Source organism: Pseudophryne corroboree, chromosome 12, assembly GCF_028390025.1.
Source record: "Pseudophryne corroboree isolate aPseCor3 chromosome 12, aPseCor3.hap2, whole genome shotgun sequence".
NCBI lineage: Eukaryota > Metazoa > Chordata > Amphibia > Anura > Myobatrachidae > Pseudophryne > Pseudophryne corroboree.
In genome coordinates this window covers 106765337-106784620 of record NC_086455.1, presented here as the reverse complement: position 1 = coordinate 106784620, position 19284 = coordinate 106765337, and the positions used below count along the sequence as shown (strand labels likewise).

General features: G+C 42.4%; 1 protein-coding gene across 5 annotated transcripts in view; it reads left to right on the top strand.

Annotated features, from left to right (window-relative positions):
- MIPOL1 (mirror-image polydactyly 1) overlaps nucleotides 1–19284 on the top strand; it is a 921515-nt gene that overhangs the window by 260541 nt on the left and 641690 nt on the right. Inside the window, exon 3 of one of the 5 annotated variants that reach the window (XM_063947846.1) lies at nucleotides 8009–8071. The exons of the other annotated variants lie outside the window; for them this stretch is intronic. The gene's annotated coding sequence lies outside the window, so the exon portion shown is untranslated. The remainder of the gene's footprint in view (nucleotides 1–8008; nucleotides 8072–19284) is intronic. 5 annotated transcript variants of the gene reach the window in all.

Sequence of the window (19284 nt, the reverse complement as noted above, 5' to 3'; positions counted from 1 at the left end):
ACTTTCTTTCAGTGTTTAGCAGGGGCGGATTGGGAGCTTAAAGTGGCCCTGGAAAAATCTGTAGAAGTGGCCTCACATGGGCAGCACCATAGGTATACTAACCACGGCGGCAGCGCCAACCCTCACATGTCAACAAACAAAACCCTGTGGGCCTATTGCCTATCTGCCCTTGTCCTTGACTCTGAATTGTCCTTTATTCCCACATTCAGTCTGTCTCAATATCATGCATCTAAAAACATCCAAAATACTACCATACCTTACACAAGACACTGCAAAAACTCCACAAATCCACGCTCTCATTATCTCCTGCATTGATTATTGCAGTAGTCTTCTTACTGGTCTTACCAAAAAGAGACTCTCACCACTACAATCCATTCTGAATGCAGCTGCAAGGCTAATCTTCCTCGCTAGTTCATTGTCTGCAGATACACCCAGTCTCTGTAGTGGTTACCTCTATTCCACTGTATTCAATATAAAATACTTTTACTTTCAGACAAGGCCATTAACCAAACTACACAACATACATATCTTCGCTTATCTCAAAACATCTCCCATACCGTCTGTCATCCACACTCATTATTCTCTCCCATTCACGATTGCAGGACTTTCCAGAGAATGGGTTCAGCCCAAAGAATGTCCTTTCACACATAATAAGACTCTCCTCTAATCTCCATACCTTTAAGCATTACCTGAAAACTCACCTCTTCAGGCAAGCTTATCAAATTCCGGAACCGCCCACATAACCTTTATAAACTTTCCTATACAATTACATCCCCACTGTACAGTCCACATATACAGTATATGCTCACATGTTTTCTCTTCACTTTCCCATCTTACTGACCCCAGGCCAACATTGCCGTGTGACCATATCTCACAGCCCGCCAGGAACCTTTGCAATCTGGTGGACCTGTATGCAATGAATAGCACATATCCTTGTGGAATGCAGTCAATATACAGGCTGTCAGTATCCCGACGTTCAGGAGACCAACACCAGAATCCCGACAGCCGGTGAAATACAGACTCCTGGAACCCCGTGAAACGCTTGGTATTCCCACTCGGTTGGTGGGTCCACTCCACCAACCAAGTGGGAATAGAACCTGTGGTGAATGAAGCGAGCCACCGGGCCTGATGTGTGGCAAGCATAGCAAATCCGCAAGGGGATTTGCTGCTGGGATGATGGGATGTAAAGCGCAGCAGAATTTTCTGCGCTATATAAAACTGCTAATAAATAAATAACTAGTCACTGTTACTGTGTAGCTCACCATTCGGCTCTGAAGTTGTGAGGGAAACAGATCCAAAAGCCCTGATAGAGCAGTAAAGCTGAGTACTCACAGATGTAACGATACATCTGCAGCACACACTAAATGATCAGCTGTGCTACGGCGCAATGTATTATCACATGCCTGTAACTACACCCGCATCGCTCATGGAATCATCCCATTGGATGGGATGACTCGATGAACGATGGTTGGGTTCAATGGTTCGGGGGTACACACTATACAATAAGTACTAAATATTATTCTTATCCATGTCGGGGCGATATATATGGTACAATATATCTTTTATAGTGTGTACCCACTATAAGATTAAATTATACTTTGTATAATTATCCCTGCTGGGTAAAACAAAGGTATTTGGGGGTTCGGGGACATGCTGTTTAATGATAGATCATACAGGGTATATGGGGTTCGGTATGATTTACCTGTGGTCGGGATACCGGCAGTCAGGAGACCGATGCCGATATTCCAACAGCCGGAATGCCGGCAACGAGTACTCTTGTGAATTTGCTGCGTTTTTCACGCATCGGGCCCACACTATTATATTCCCCCTCGGGTGGTGGCGTGGACCACAACCCGAGTGGGAATGCTGGGTTTCGGTTGGGATTCCGACTGCCGGCATTTCACCGGCTGTCAGGATTCCAGCGTCAGTATCCTGAACGCCGGGGTCCCGGCAGCCGGTAAATTAACCACATCCCAAATAGATAGATCAAAACCAAATTGTCATGGCACTGTTCCATTGATATCTAACATAGCTGAGAACAGAAGTGGTGTCACTACGGCCTTTACATATACCGCAGACTGTTTTCTAATCATATTACTTGCTTTTCACTTGTGTTGCATCATGCCCAGGAGCTGTGCCAGCAATGAACACAATCCTTGGTCCTGGGGTTTTCGTCTTTCATTAAATCTTGTTACAGAGAACAAATGCCTGAACAGACATGATCCAAGTCCAACATTTAAATGTCTACTAAGTAATTTCAGCATTATACAGCTCTAACTGTTTAAATGAAGTTGCTGAAATTAATTTCAAGATCGATGGTTCTATCAAATTATCATACACACACACACACACACACACACACACATATATATATTTTACCTTTTACCAGCTATGACCGTATCCGTTCTTGATTTTTTTTTCTTTATCTCTTTACATCTTTTGGTACTTGTAATATTTTTAATAATTACTTTTTTAAAATGCAGAGCACTGTACAGATATACTTCAATTATATTTCATTGTGTAACTTAGCAAGTTGCCAGGCTGCATTGGTATTAAAGTGTGTAGTTATGCCACTACTCTTTTCTATGGTAGACAATGTTATGCCCCAGTCTGAGTTATGGCTGAATTCTTTACACAAAGATATTGATTGATATTAATCGATCATCTTGTGGGCACCTTGATCCACAATACAGTTAATTAAATATGTTGGACTCCACTGTCTGACAAAGATAGCGGAGAATGAAGAAAACTGTTAAGTGCATGCTGTCAGCTTTTCACAGTGCTGACTGCATGCACTGACGGCCAATCCATTTAGAGACCATTTTTACAGCCTGCAAAATTACTTGTTTTCAGGTAAGAAACACATCGGATATGTGAGAAGTTCACAGACTAATGTGTTTTTGTTGCCGCGATCACTTAAGGTGGGTACAATGGGACCAGATGGGATACACCCAAGGATACTCAAAGAGCTAAAAGATGTGCTGGTTACACCGTTAACAGAATTATTTAACCAGTCACTAAATACAGGTGCTATTCCAGAGGATTGGAAAAGAGCAAATGTAGTCCCACTGCACAAAAGTGGAAGCAAGTAACTAGTGACCAGTAAGCCTTACATCAGTAGTGGGGAAAGTAATGGAAAAACTATTAAAATAAAGAGTTGTGGAATATCTTAAATCAAACCACTTACAGGATCCAAAACAGCATAGATTTACTGGTGGTAGATCATGCCAAACAAATCTTATTGACTTTTTTGACTCTGTGACAAAAATAACAGATCAAGGGGGAGCTGTAGATGTAGCATATCTAGACTTTAGTAAGGCATTTGACACTGTCCCACATCGCAGACTGCTAAATAAACTTGAAAGCGTGGGGGTGGATTATAAAACAGTTAAATGGATAAGAACCTGGTTGCAGGATAGGAAACAGACAGTTGTAGTTAATGGAGTGCAATCTATGGAGGGAAATGTTACCAGTGGAGTACCCCAGGGATCTGTACTTGGTCCAGTTCTCTTTAATATCTTTGTTGGTGACATTGCAGATGGTATTGAAGGGAAGGTATGCCTTTTTGCAGATGATACAAAGATATGCAACAGGGTAGACACACCGGGAGGGGTAAAACAAATGATTGATGACCTAGGTAGGCTTGAGAAATGGTCAAGAACATGGCAACTACAGTTTAATGCTAAAAAAATGCAAAATCATGCACTTGGGTCTCAAAAACCCAAAGGCTAAATATAGTATCAAGGGTACTATATTAGAAACTACTGAGGAGGAAAGGGATTTAGGAGTCACTATTTCAAGTGACTTGAAGGCAGGAAAGCAATGCAACAAAGCAATGAGAAAGGCAAGTCAGATGCTTGGTTGCATAGGGAGAGGAATCAGTAGTAGGAAAAAAGAAGTGATAATGCCACTGTATAGGTCATTGGTGCGGCCCCATCTGGAATACTGTGTCCAGTTCTGGAGACCATATCTCCAGAAGGATATAAATACATTAGAGAGTGTACAAAGAAGGGCAACTAAAATGGTGCATGGCTTACATCACAAAACGTACCCGGAAAGGCTACAAGATCTTAACATGTATAGTTTGGAGGAGAGAAGGGAAAGGGGGTCATGATAGAAACTTTCAAATATATCAAGGGTCTTAACAAAGTTCAGGAGGGAAACATTCTTCAAAGGAAGAGAAATATTAGAACTCGAGGACATACACTGAAACTGGAGGGAGGCAGGTTCAGGGGAAATTTAAGGAAAAATTACTTCACAAAAAGGGTAGTGGATAAGTGGAATAGTCTCCCATCAGAGGTGGTAGAGGCTAAGACTGTAGAGCAATTTAAACATGCTTGGGATAAGCATATGAATATCCTTACAAAGAATTAAGGTTCAAAAAGGGTTGAGATTACCTAAAGGATAAAAAAAAAAGGGGCAGACTAGATGGGCCAAGTGGTTCTTATCTGCCGTCAAATTCTATGTTTCTATGTTACACACTGATATATATATCTGCCAATCAATTGATCGGCAGATATATCTATGGACGGATCGGGCAGTGTGTTGAGCGTACACACTGCCCGATCCGTCGGGCACTGACGTCATGAACTGGGCGGGCGTGTACACACGCCCGCCCAGTTCAGCTGTCAATCGCCGCAGGCTTCCGCAGCATGTGTAAGGGCAGTTGGCCGTCTGCCAGTACTCACACAGCGACGCGCCGATATATCGGTAGATATATTGGCCGCCGGCTGTGCTGCGGGGCCGACGCGATATGTCTGTGAACGACGGAGTTCACAGACATATCGCCCGTACACACTGGCCGACGGACCCGCGATATATCGGCCAGTGTGTACACACATTTACTCTATTTCCTAATGAGATCTGCCAATTTAATGACCTACACATTTTCTCACCGCTCAATCTTCTTGTAACACTCCACGCCTCAACCTCCACAACAAATCTATAGTATCCTTTGTTTTTGTACAACATTCCACTTCAAAGTATATAGCAGTGGTTCCCAAACTCTGTCCTTAAGGCACCCTAACAGTGCTTGTTTTAAGAATATCTATTCTTAAGCACAGGTGACTTAATTAGTAATAGTCCATTTGAATTGAACCTCTCTGCACTAGCATGGATAGCCTTAAAACCTTGATTGTTAAGGAGCCTTGAGGATCAAGTTTGCGAAACCCTGATAGAGATCCATATGTAATTGTATACGCCAGGTTTCATTGTGATTTTGTTTTTCCTCCCACATTTTCATGCATGTCACCCAACTAGAACATTTCCAGAGTGCACACGTTTATTTAAATGTAAAACAGATATGTTATTAAAAATAAAATCATCTAACCAGCCCATTTTAAGGTGGTGTTAACATATATACCTGTCAGTGGGGGATTTAAGAGGCTTTGCAAGATCGTCCCCAGGCAGGGGTGGATTGGCCGTAGGCCTCACCAGGAAGATTCCTGGTAGTCCGACGTGTCTGTGGGGTCTGTATTGTGTGCTGTCATGTGGTCCCAACCGCCACATGACAGGTAGCCCGCCGCACTCTGTACACTGCATTGTCCCCATTCATTCTGTTATTCCATCTCCAGTACAGCAGCTGGGTGGTCTTCTGTTTGCCGGCGGTCGGGCTCCCGGCGCTCAGTATACCGGCGCCGGGAGCCCGACCGCCGGCTTACCGACACTTATTTTCCCTCGTGGGGGTCCACGACCCCCATAGAGGGAGAATAAAATAGTGTGGCGCGCGTAGCGCGCCACCGTGCCCGTAGCGTGGCGAGCGCAGCGAGCCCGCAAGGGGCTCATTTGCGCTCGCCAAGCTGTCGGTAAGCCGGCGGTCGGGCTCCCGGCGCCGGGATGCTGGTCGCCGGGAGCCCAACCGCCGGCCACCCGTAGTGAACCCCAGCAGCTCTGCCATCCAGTGATGCTGCCATGGCTACACGGTATATTATACCTCTTGTGCTGCCAATGTCAGGCCACTTCTACACAATGTTACAGGGCCACTTTTAGTTCCCAATCTGCTCCTGGCCTCTGACACAGCTGCAGCAGAAGACGCAAGGAAGGCCGCAATTGTGTACAATCAGGTCCAATGAGGAGGGATCCCGCCCCCCTCAACAGACCCCACCCCCTCATCAGACCACACACCCCTTAGGGCTGTCTTCATACATTTCTTGGGTTGGTTTTCCATCCCAATCCGCCCCTGCCTCCAGGTCAAAGCTCAATGCACATTTACGTGTATGTTCTCAATAAGGATCCCTAGATTGCTAAATAGCAGCACAACATAGATATAAATAGACCCCCTAGGTACTTGTGTCATTCAACACTAAGGAATCTGAAATCAATGTAAAACTGGTACTTTCCAAACATGAATTTTAATTTTACATTTAATTAAGTTCATTTTTGTATTAATATAGATACCTTTTATTTTATAGCAAATAATATTAGATACTAACACAAGACTATTATGGGTGTGGTTCGTTTTATCGACAGTATCTAGGTCGACAATGTATAGGTCGACAGTCACTAGGTCGACATGGATGGAAGGTCGACAGGGTTTCTAGGTCGACATGTGCTAGGTCGACAGGTCTAAAGGTCGACATGAGGATTTTTTTATTTTTTTTCGTTTTCTTCGTAGAGTGACCGGGATCCCAAATTAGTGCACCGCGTCGCCTCGCATGGCTCGCTTCGCTCGCCATGCTTCGGGCATGGTGCCTTCGCTCCGCTACCGCTTCGCTCGGCACACTTTACCGTTCCAATCGTAGTCCACGTGGATCGTTAAGTATGAAAAAATTAAAAAAATAAAAAAATGTGAAAAACTCATGTCGACCTTTAGACCTGTCGACCTAGCACATGTCGACCTAGAAACCCTGTCGACCTTCCATCCATGTCGGCCTATAGTGGTCGACCTAAACATTGTCGACCTAGACACTGTCGATCTTCAGACCGGATCCCGACTATTATTTGCAGCGGTGTTGAGCTGCTGTATCATTCTGCACAACGTAAATATTGTCTGTACAATCCCTACCGTGGTGTGAATTGCTATAGAACACTTTCTTTGTGGCATTTACTATGTAGGATTAGGCTACTGAAATGCTAATGCACTAATCACTATCAAAACAATGAGTTTCAACAAGGTTAATTTGTGGATAGGGAAGGTCACTAGTCTTTGTTCCCTGTTTTGGCAGGAGGGGGCATCGCCTCTCTTCTCCAGGTACACAGCCGCTCATATTGCGCCTTTCCCAGTAATTGCTCCCAGAATATTTGTTGCTTGCTTATGAATTAACTTGCATTTATTGAACTAAATCATAGCAATCATTTAATTACACCTGAGGAGCTGAACTATAATTGCTTGCTGCTAACGAGGATCTGAGATGGCTTCAGCAGTATTAATTTGGTGTTTACTTTTCTGAGTGCTAAAAGCATTAAAATGATTGTGCGATAGGATTACATTTTACTAATTGCTGCCATTCATTAGCTGGGTAAATGGCGAGGGAGTGCGTTGCGGTAGAGTGGAATGCTGATGCTGGCATGTTCAGGCACTAATCTCTAGCGGGGGAAAGGAAGATATGGAAATGCTTGCTCACACTGCATGCCCTCCTGTTCTTCAACAGACTGATTTCCCAGAAATCTGTTCTGCGTAGAGTGCACACTGCTCTTTTAGCCAGAAACATTGCAACAATATTCACATGCTATGTAGGAAACTTGTGTGTTACTTTTACAGATGCGTTTGCAGGTTGTTTTATTCATTGGATTATATGAATTTCTATAGGCACTTTAAGTGTTCTCTTTTAATCAGGTCAAACATACAGTACTTACATGTCACCTTTCTTTGTTTTTATTATGGACATTTTCATAAAAGAAAATGAGTTACAGTATCCTGTTTGGCTTTTCTTTCCAAGTAAGGTTTGGCAGCTGATTTACACATCTTTCATGTAGGCAGCCATCTATACATTTACTGGTGATCATTTAAAAATAAAAAAATAAAAACTTGGTCAGTTTTAAGAGTGCCTGTGTCTGTATTCTTTTTCAGCTTACTAAAGAGTTAGGAATACCGCAACGTGCTAAGCCGTGACTGGTGTTAAACTCACAAAAGGTAAATAATCTGCAACCAAGTGCATACCCTCCAACATTTTACACATAAAAATCGGTACAAATTAGGAAAAGGAGCATGGCCACGTCCCCTTTCCTATACTTTTAATGGAAATTTGGAGAGTCAAAAATCAGTACAGACCATAACAAAAATGTACTGCACCTGCCGAAAAGGTACAGTTGGAGGGTATGCAAGTGAAAAAAATGTACTTACTGTTTAGCTGATGCCATGTCTATGTTGATAATCCATGTCTTGTGCCAAGTCTTATATTCAGAGCCATCCCTGTCACCAAATCTGATCTGTCTGGTGTCAAGTCTAATCTGTTTCTAACTTTAATATTCTCAGCCATATCGCACGTAAAGTTTTTAGTCAGAATTCAATTGTTTATCGCGCCTGATGTCCCTTCTAAAGTGACTGGAGATCTGAAAGGCAATATTTATTTTTTTGTGCTGATCGCGACGAGACAGCGCAAGTTTAGCCATGTGAAAAAACTGCTAAACCTGACCAAACTGCAGTGCGGGAAGCGAAAAAGCGCCATTTTGGCGCCCAAATGTGTCACTTTTCACTCACAGGGGGGCTGCAAACTCAAATGGCAGTGCCAGCTGTTCGCACCCGAACGGAGCAACAGTTGAGTTGCTCTGACAACACCTAGTGACTGCCGGCACGTAATATAAGGGAATTCCGCCCCAAGAAGTTGAATTACTTATTTTTTTATTGCTTTGTTTTGTTTATTAATATAATGTTTGTGTATAATTGGAAGGAAGAATGGGTAAATTAAGAGATTAAAGTAAATCTGTTTGTAGCATGGCGGTGGGTGCCAAACACTTTGGAGTGAAAAAACGCCCTCTAGCAAACTACAGTACAGTGCTGTGGTTCAAAATGGCACATTTTTGGACTTCCGTCTTCATCTCTAGGACTTGTTAAAAGTAATATTGGATACAGCAAATCCACTAACCGCAAGTCCAACAATGGAGAATGACGATTTTTAAAATACACAGCTCTTTGTATTGTCATCCCAAGAGGGTATGGCATCCAGCCAGGGTATGGAAGTCAGTGACCCAACCAAACGCTACTGGTAGTGAAAAGAAGAAAAGTGCTGTTGCTACGGGATAAGGAACACAACCAATGCTCACTCCGGTTATATTAATATATGAGGAATCCAAATAGCCAGTTGATCCATGTTAACAGAAAAGACTTGTGTGCCTAGGTCTGGTGCCACAGAGATGTGAGAGTAGTATTGCACTCACTTTGAGGTCCTTTTTCTATTGTATATAATTTGTAATAATATTAAGATTAAAATATGTACTGTCATATATGACCTCTGAGTCGGCTGTAAAACGGACTCAAGAGCAGTTGGTTGTAGCATCCGGACTCCCTACTTTATGTTAATGTGAGTATTCATACAGCTTCTTGCATATAGTCGTACCGCCACACTGATACCTACTTCATGCTGGGTACATATAATCTGCCAGACCAAAGCATCCCAATGGGATACACACGCCTCATAATAGGATGGAAGGCTGGCTACATTGAGATCTGGCCACACCCAAGACACTACCACAAAAATGACTTATTGTGTGTGTTCGCAAGGTAGCCTCCCAGTTGATGTCCAGAAACGCATAACTGACCATGCACTGATGTCCTGTCGAGGTGTGTATGCAGCCATGTGCATCGGCAATTTACTCAAAATCGCTAACTGCATCAGCTGTTGCACTCCAACTCCGAATCAGGCCTATATTCTACTGCAACCACTCTGTTATACTGTACTACCTATCCTAATTACCTGTGTTTTTATTGCAAGTAAATGCCACTATCTTGCGAGTGAAAGAAATATGGTTCTCTGATATTGACTGGCAAATAGAAAGAGGCTCGTGGATCAGGTGAGGTTTGAAGAATGTTGTGCTGACTTGTGAGTCACAATATTAGCGGGATTTAGTTATGTGACCGGCAGTCACAATACAGACGGCTACATTCCACCCCCCTCTAAATCCCGACAGTCGGCATGCCGACTAGCAGGTACTATTCCCACACATGGTAATTTATTTTGGACTCTTTGGCTATCTCCCTGAATTCTCCTCTGGTTTGTCCTTCGGCCTGCAATGACTGGAATGTATTTCTGTCCATCAACTGCCAGCATCGGTTTAATTAAAACGAATGCATTATGAACATCTATTGGGACAGGATCAATCGGGGGTTATTTTCTGTGTATTTTCTATACTAATGGCATTCAGCGGGGGTTTGGAACATGGAATGCAAGAGCGGTAATGGGAGTGGTGGGCTCAGACCCTTTCAAATTGCAGTTTTGACCCGGGTTATACCGGGTTGTTGCCTTTCGCACTGAACATGGGTCACCCTTGTTAAACACTGTGATATGATTTAAAATGGACTATAGTGGCTCACATTGATGAGGTTTCAAAGGAAACAAAAGGAGGGGCTGGGGACTGCTCTGAGCAGACACATACACAGCCAATCAGCAGCTTTTTTCTGAGACCCCGGTTGAGTATCCCAAGTCAGAGGTTTTCACGTTGCACAATGACATGGGTCCAACCTGTGTTTAACCCTTCTTTTAACCCGGGTTGAAATGCCGGGTTGCTCGACCTGGGTTATTCACTTTGGCGCTTTCACACTACACATCGACCCGGCAATAACCTGGGTTATTTTGGTGATGTGAAAGGGGTATCATTGATACTTAAAATTAGAAATGATCAAGTTTAGACTAACTTGGTTTAACTTGAATCTCAAAAATGTCATCTTGTTGGCGATCGGCTCTCACGTGTTTTGGATAGCCAATAAGATAAATCAGATAAATACTTTGGCAGAAAAAAACAAGTAAATCCGAGTCCGGACTTGGACATGTGAAAAAATGTAAGAAAACATAACTTGAATGAACGTAAACCCTTTTCAGTAGTCTAAACGTTGCTTATCTTTATTGTACACTTGATCTGCGTCTACTTTCACGTGTGGACACTTTGCTACTGTTCACTGACTCCTGTAAATTCTTGTGATTTAAGAGGGTGAAATATAATAATCTCCCTGAGCTTGAGATGACACAATGGACTGAGATTCTGATAGTGCTGTGTTCAGCTGGAAGGTTTAGTACACAGCTTGAGTAAATCTATCGCCTATAAATGCCTGACAAGCGTGAAGTACAGTGGTGCCACATTTGTGATATGAGACATTTCCTCAAATTACTAGTTTAAGGTCAGTGCATTCTTGTGTGATTTTTCCGTCAAGTTTGCTATGCACAGTCATATTTACATAATATGATTTGCCCCCTAAGCCTGAGTTTGCCACACTCAGCCATTACAGTTCAGGTTTTAAGGCTATCCATGTTTTAGTCCAGATGGTTAAAACAAATTGACTGATGTACTAATTAAGGGGTGATTCAGATCTGATCGTAGATGTGCTAAATTTAGCACATCTACGATCAGTTACTCTGACATGCGGGCGGATGGCCAGTACAGGGCTAGTCTGCCCCGCATGTCAGGCCCTACACCCCCCTCCCCATTCCTCACAGGCGCAAAAGCATCGCACGGCAGCAATGCTTTTGCACCTGGCGAGCAGCTCCCTGGGTCGCACTGGCTGTGAGTGACGTCACACAGCTGCCGCGGCCTGCCACGCAACGGTCCGGACACACCTGCGTTGTCCGGGCCATGCCCCGCCAACAGCGTTCTAACGACATTGGCATGCCCCCCTCATGCCCCCGCGACCGCCTTTGGCTGTCAATCATGCAGAGGCGATCGCAGCCCTGAGATGCTCTTAGCATCTCACTGGGCTCCCGGGGTGCTCAGGCGCATTCCGCAAAGGGCTTCAGACTCCGATCACCAGTCTGAATTAGGCCCTGAATCATCTGTGCTCAAACATGGATATCCTTAAAACCTGGACTGTAATGGTGGAGTTTGGGAAACTCTGGCCTAAGCTGTGATTGGCTATTGCAGAGACAAGTTAAATATATGTATTTATATTTATTTATAGTTGTACTATTGAAAATTTCTTGATTCCCTTGTGTGAATAAAAGCTAAATGCTCTCGGTGAACAAGTGTTACAGGAGTATTTTGTGTGCAAATTCACAATTAAAAAAAAGTTTTGATTAAGTAGTACAATGTGACGATCATTTGGGAAAACGTGAAGATTCATCTATGGTAGGCAGGGTTGGAAGAAATACAGGTTGTAAAAAAAACAAACTTTTAAAAAAAAAAAAGTTTTTTTTTTTTTTAGTGTAAACCATTTTTTTTTACATTATTGTGTTAATGAAATTATTTTTAATCATGCATTAGAAACCTTGATCAGTGTTGGACTGAGGCATGAAGGGCCTATGCCGGAGTAGGGGCCCATGCTTGTGGGTGTGGTCAGCATCCAGAAAACTTGGCTAACCATTAAAGAGTGCATTGTCTGAGCCCCTTGATTAATATTTATAATAAATACTGCTAGTGCATATATGATAATGTACCTGATAAATAACAGCAATACACAGTAAATAATACACCATAGTCCTGTGCAGTAAAATGTAACATACAGTATGTATAACGTATAATTATAGCGCACAGTCTGGAACCTGATCCTTAGAGGAGGGGGTGGGCCTTCGGGCTGTGTGGCCCACCGGGGGTTTCCCCTGTGCCTGTGTGGGCCAGTCCGGCCCTGGCCTTGATAACCCATGTTTTCATGCTCACTAACATTAATAATGTTCTTAGGTTTTGATTTATTTTACATATTTCAAAAAAATTAAAAAATGTTAGTTTATTCCTATTAGGTCTGAATATAAGCAGAAAGACTATGTTTTATTAAACATAAAATAAGAACAAGTTAATGTTAAGCATTAGTCTTACTTATTACCGTCTGGCATGCCCCGTCACACTGCGGCGTCGGCACATGTGCAGTTCTGACCCGATCGCACCGCTGCGCACAACTGCAGCTTGCGATCGGGTCAGAATGACCACCTTTGTCTCATCAGGCCTGATTGGTGGATTGCTGCAGAGATGGTTGTCCTTCCATTTTGGAATAAGGCTGTAACATAACAAAATGTGTAAAAAGTGAAGCGCTGTGAATACTTCCAGATGCACTGTATTGGGACTGTCATAATCATAAATAAGTGCCCCCCAATATTTTCTGTAGTGGATCTAATACCTTCAACCCCTGCAGTACTTCACCTTATTGCAGAAGTTCTCAAACACTGTCGTCAAGGCACACTAACGATCCAGGTTTTAAGCATATCCATGCATGACCACAGGTAACTTAGCTAGTACCTCAGTCAATTTGATGTAAACCTCTGTGCTGAGCCATGGATATATTTAAAACCTGGACCATTAGGGTGCCTTGAGGACAGCATTTGGGAATCCTCTGCCTTATGGCCTCTCGCTTCCCCCATTCTTCTGAACAACATCTCTATACTGTATACAGAGTTGTTCCCAAGTCATTTAAGTGTTAAGGTTGTGCTATAACACTACAACGCTTAAGGGAGCTGGGGCCTGTCTGCATGGGTTGCAGTTAGAATGTCGGCTGTCGGGATCCCAGCGCTCAGGATACCAACGCCGAAATCCTGACAATGCCGACAGACGGTATCATGGCACTCCAGGGCTATTCCCACTTGGAATAGATCCTATGGTGAGCCACCGAGCCCGCATTGTGGTGAGCGCAGTGAGCCCGCAAGGGGACTCTTAGCACTTATCCCGCTGCCGGCATTCTGGTTTCTGGGATACCGCTGCAGGGATATTGACAGCCAGCAACCCGTCCTCCGGTAAATCATATGTAATCCGTCTGTACTCTGTAAATAGTTTTGACAAATGGGAGACACCAGAGTAGTTAGGGCACTAGTTAGTGTACAATGATATTCCCGTTGAGCCAGGCTGATGATGGTGGAAGAAGCAACCAAGAAGATTGTAAAGCTTTTATTTATGTGAATTTATTTAGAGCTAAATTATAAAAAAAAACAGAAAATAATAAATATATATATATATATATATATATCCACGGTGGTCCTGCACTCTCATCCCATAAACTCCAACGTTGCGGGTGCTCCTAATGAACCCTTATCAGGTCCACTCGAGCAGCAATATTTCCACTAGGTGGAAGGTGCACTCTCGCTGTAATGAATGAAGTCCATTCATAAAAAAGACTTTTATTGAGAAAGTCAAAAGCCTTATATGTCGACGTTTCGGTCCGTGTGACGAACCTTTCTCAAGACTAATAGCTTTTTACATTAACATCGTTCATCAAATCATTGTCATGTGTCTGTGAAAAGAATAAAGTATAGACAAATTCACATATACAGGGAACTACGCCTCCCAGGCCAAGTACCATCTGATAACCTTCCAATAGTATATTCACCTCAATAAATATTCATCTCACCAATTTCCAATGTGTGTGACCATACTACTTTTACATAAGTCTCACCACCTTCACCTGTGACAGAGCCACCCAAACTCATAGTACCACGTGAAACAGCTCACCTAAGATCAGATCATAGTCATCAACAAATTCCTAGCACAAAAAGGAATAGCATATCCGGATACTTATCAAGTATATATATACATATATATATATATATATATATATATATATAGCAAGCTGGTGGTGCGGCACTCCAAGGATTTTGACAGTAGGTAGATAACAACGTTTCAATGCCGTTTATTCAAAGTGGCATTTTCATCAGGTAACGACTGCAATATGTGGCTGTGCCAGATCACCACCTCTGTCTATATATATATATATATATATATATATATATATATATATAAATTCTTATTATGTGTGTGTGTGCAGGGAAACAAAATGATGTCTTTATTTTGTTTCTGTTGTGCGTGTGACATATGCTGTGGGATTGCAGCAGTGTCCCTTATCCGACGTTATGTATCGTTTGTGCCTTGATAAAGAATAGACCATGCTGATAACGCACCTGTTTACACGGGTAGTTCAGCTGTGTCTCAGCTTCAAGCATGAAACAGCAATTGCTACACAAAAGAAGGACTTTTGCTCCCATGAAAAGGGTGGTAATATTTGAGTATGTTCCGAGATCAGCGCAGAGATAAACCCAGGAATTTAAGCTTGTTGCATGTCCGGCTTTTGGCCTGGTTGATCAACAAAAGCCATTTTATAAACTTCTTAACTGTTAAAGGCAGCAAGGCCCTCCTGTCACAGTCTCATAAATTAACAATAACTGTTAAATCACACTGCGGTTTGTTGTCCTAGGCTAAATATTTTTAAAACCATTTGTCTTGTAAATTCCCTCTGCTGAATAAATGCAAAGCCTAGGCGTGTTTCATTGTGTCATTTCACGTTTATTTAACCAGAGCGGGATTTATGTTACCTGTGAAGTCTTGGAGCAATTGTCGGAGAAAGGTGCCAGTTCAAACATCTGCAGCCTTTGGAATGGGGAGACCTTTGTGGAAGGCTAAGGGGTGGTTTACACAGGGAGGGTGCTGCCTTTATTGGCTGTGAGATGGGTCATACAGTGTAGGTGTCTGGCTGCTTGTGTGCTGCCCAGCTTTTTTCTCAGGCTGTCACAAATATTGTCACAGACCAATATATTAAGATAATGTCAGGAATTCATCCCACTAATTTGACTAATTATTAATAGTGATGTATTTTGCAAGACACTTAATCCAGATACAACTGTGATGTGATCTGTTCATAATAAACCATCTCTCTCTACAATCTCTCTTCTCCTGTTTGTTACCCCCTCCACTACCCGCCTTGATCCCTTTCCATATTCCAGCTGTATTATGAAACCACTGCAGTATTGATTATTTATTCATTTAAATCATCGACAGTTATTTATGTAGTGCTTTTCATAGAATATTTCAGACCTTCACATAAATCCCTGCCTTATTGGAGCTTGCAATCTATATTCCCTGTTACATGGACACACATGCACACTAAAGCTTGGTACACACTACACGATGTGTGTATCCAGTGACCTCGTCATCGACGGGACCTGGCGGGGGTGCCAGCATCGGCAAGTGCGTACACACTTGCAGATGTCAGAAGCGATGGCGGGGGCTCGCTAGCAATGTCGCTCATCGGCCCTGCATTCAGGACCAATGGAGGAAGTCACTGACGATGCGCAGGAGAATGCATATTCAGTGACATGGCAGGTACACGCTAGGTGATGTGTCAGATATGTCGGTCCGATCCACTGGATCAGACGGCATATTGTGTAGTGTGTACCTAGATTAAGATAGCTCCTTGGTCAAGAATTTAACTCATGACATCAGGGCTAAGAGGCAGTAATGCTAATCACTATGCCAACCATGCTGTTTATGGTTTTGTCTTTATTAATGATAAAACAGACATCATAGAATAATTTTGTTTATCTGACCCCTTAAAGCAGCCACCTTTTGCAGATATCACCACTGAAAATACCTGTGACATTTTTTCTACAATTATGGAAATCTAATATTGTTTGGGAAATTCTTCCTAACACTGTTGGAGACGTTCCCACAAATGTGTTGTATGTGTAGGCTGTTTTCCTTTCACCCTTCTGTCCAATTCATCCAAAATCGGCACAATGGGGTATAAGTCTAAGTCTAGAGACTGTGCTAGCCAATCCATGATTTGAAGCCTACTGTCTTGTTCTTTTCCCTTCAGAATAGCTGGAAGTACTGTATGTTTTGCGTCATTATCTTGCTGTAAGATGAACCCTTCACCAAGTAGGCGCAGACCAGAGGATAATTCATGGCACTGGAAGATGCTGTTGTAGAGCTCTTAGTTCAGGGTGCCACATAGACTTGGGGGGAGATGTACTAAGCAGTGCAAACAGTGGAGAAGTGAGCCATTGGAGAAGTTTCCCATGGCAACCAATCAACTGCTCTGTATAATTGTTTAGTATGCAAATTATAAATGTTGTTTCAATGCTGATTGGTTACCTTGGACAACTTATCCACTGGCTCAGTTCTCCACTCTTTTCACTGATTTGGTATCCAGGAAAAGAGCCCCAGACCATCATCCTGCCTCCCCCAGGTATTAAAGTTGATGTCACACACTGAGGAACCATGATTTGCCTACTTGACGGCATACAGACACCCTGCCTGATGTACCAAAGGTTTAAAATTTTGTTTCATTGATCCATGGAAACTTCTGCCAGTTTGCAATAGTCCACTGGGGTGTTTCGTGACCCAGATTTTGTGATTTTAGCAATAGTTTTCATACTGCCATCTTAGTCTTCTCTTCACAGTTGATACACACTGGAACAATGTTGGTCCGATTTGCCATTTTGTAGCGACAAATCATCTACATTGCTTAGTGTTTATGGGTAATTGTTCGCTCCAGCGGTCGCTAGAGACGGATGTTATTAACTTATTAAAACCCATAATTCGAACATTTATATTTTCAAAATATATATTGATAAACTTACTCAGACAAACATTCTAAACATGATTACACCAATATTGTTACAAATCAGGCCTCAGTTACAAAATTATTATGTGTCTTATGTATAGAACATTGGGTCTATATGTGTAAAAGTATGTAAGAATCGAATTTTGATGTTTACAAATGTATGTAATATTAATAGGACAGTGGGTCTTAATAGGTTAATATAATTCCAGTGTGTACGGGCTGACTGGCATTCGTCGCTCGTCACTCCAGTGCATACCCAGCTTTACTTTGACCAGTGTAGTTCTGTTTCAGAGGGTGTAATAAGACTGTTCCAAGACTAGTTTTAGACAGACGGGTTTGTAATCAAATAACCAAAAGATATTGGGACACCTGTAGGAATTGTTTACATCAACTTTCAAGGCTTAATGTACTTCCATTGCTGAGAACAGCTGTAAGTTCTTAGCCTATTATTTGTCTCCTCAAAAGGGACCTTTTTTAAGTCGGACATTTACGTTATTTTTCAGTTTATACTCTCCTACCTTTTTTCTTTTTTTCTTTTTATTTAACTTCTAGCACTTTGCTTTGTATCATTTCAGGTTAGTCACTAGACTAGAATGGCTTCAATTTCAATAAAAGCTGGAACATGTATAAATGCTTTTGTTATTGTATGAATTATCTATTTAGTATGTTCCAATTACTGTTGTTGTTTTCTGTTTGTTTGTTGTCCCCTGATCCCACAGCTGGTGTTTGTTCATCTCTCCTTGTAGTTCTTCTAATTGCGCTGCCTCTGTATGATGATGTCAGTGTAGTTGCGGCCACCCAGAGGGATTCACACACGTTTATCACACAGCTGTTTGCACTAAAAACAGTAGCACAGAACCGTTCCAAACAATCCTGTAAAAACGCACACTCTGCTTCATGAAAACCACTCTGTAAAGGAAGAAAGGCGTGCCTCTCATCTCTGCTTAAGTCTTCTACACAGATTCTGTCTTTATAGATAAAACCAAGGAAATGGGAAAATACTTACAAATAGTCATTTCCAAGTGAAACAGTACTGCAGAATATTAATGTTTTGCAGCTGTGAGAGGAGTACGTAGGGTGGCTAAAAGGCGTAAAACATGGTGTTTCATTGGATTTGCTTCCTGCACTAAGCTGCCAGTACACCAGAACGGATTTAAAGTGGTTGCCAACTTTCAGCTGACTATTTTTGGCTTTCACATGTTTTTCTGCAACGTTTACTGAATAAATCACTGAATAACTCTGGTTTCCTTCAGCCTTTATCACCTAGAAGAGTTGTCTATTTCTGTGACCCAGTGATACCATATGCCACATCCTCGCTGTATTCTCTGCAGTAAATCCAGTTATAGCCAGCAGCAGCTTTGGGCCACGGGACTAAAGGAGACCAGAAGATTAAAAACTGTTGGTAAAAGAATTGGAAAGGAAGAGGCATGCATTTAAAGTCAGCAACAGTTTGTAGGGAAAACAGACCCAGGGTGGCCAGATATTGTATAAGGAGACAGTAGACTTCCTCAATATGCTGGTCATATGTTCCATTTGGTATGTTTCCAAATTTGGCTGGCTAGAACACATAGGATTTGGGGAGTTTTTCCAAGGTGCTGTAGTCTGGCACGTGGCAGCACTGAAAATGTGCCTGACAAATCTTTTCTGCCGTTTTACGGAAGTCCGGAATTGGTAGGGTTGGTAGATGAATTTACGGCAGAACCTTGGCAGTTCTGTTAAAGAATATCCATTTCTCACCTCAGTCCACAGGAAGTGTCTGGGACAGCTCCAACAAATGAGCATCAAGGACCCTCTTTGGCTGCCATTCCTCCAACATATGTCAAATTAATTTTACTGTGTAAGTTTTGGTAGAGATGTAGGACCAGTTGTGTTATACTTTTTAC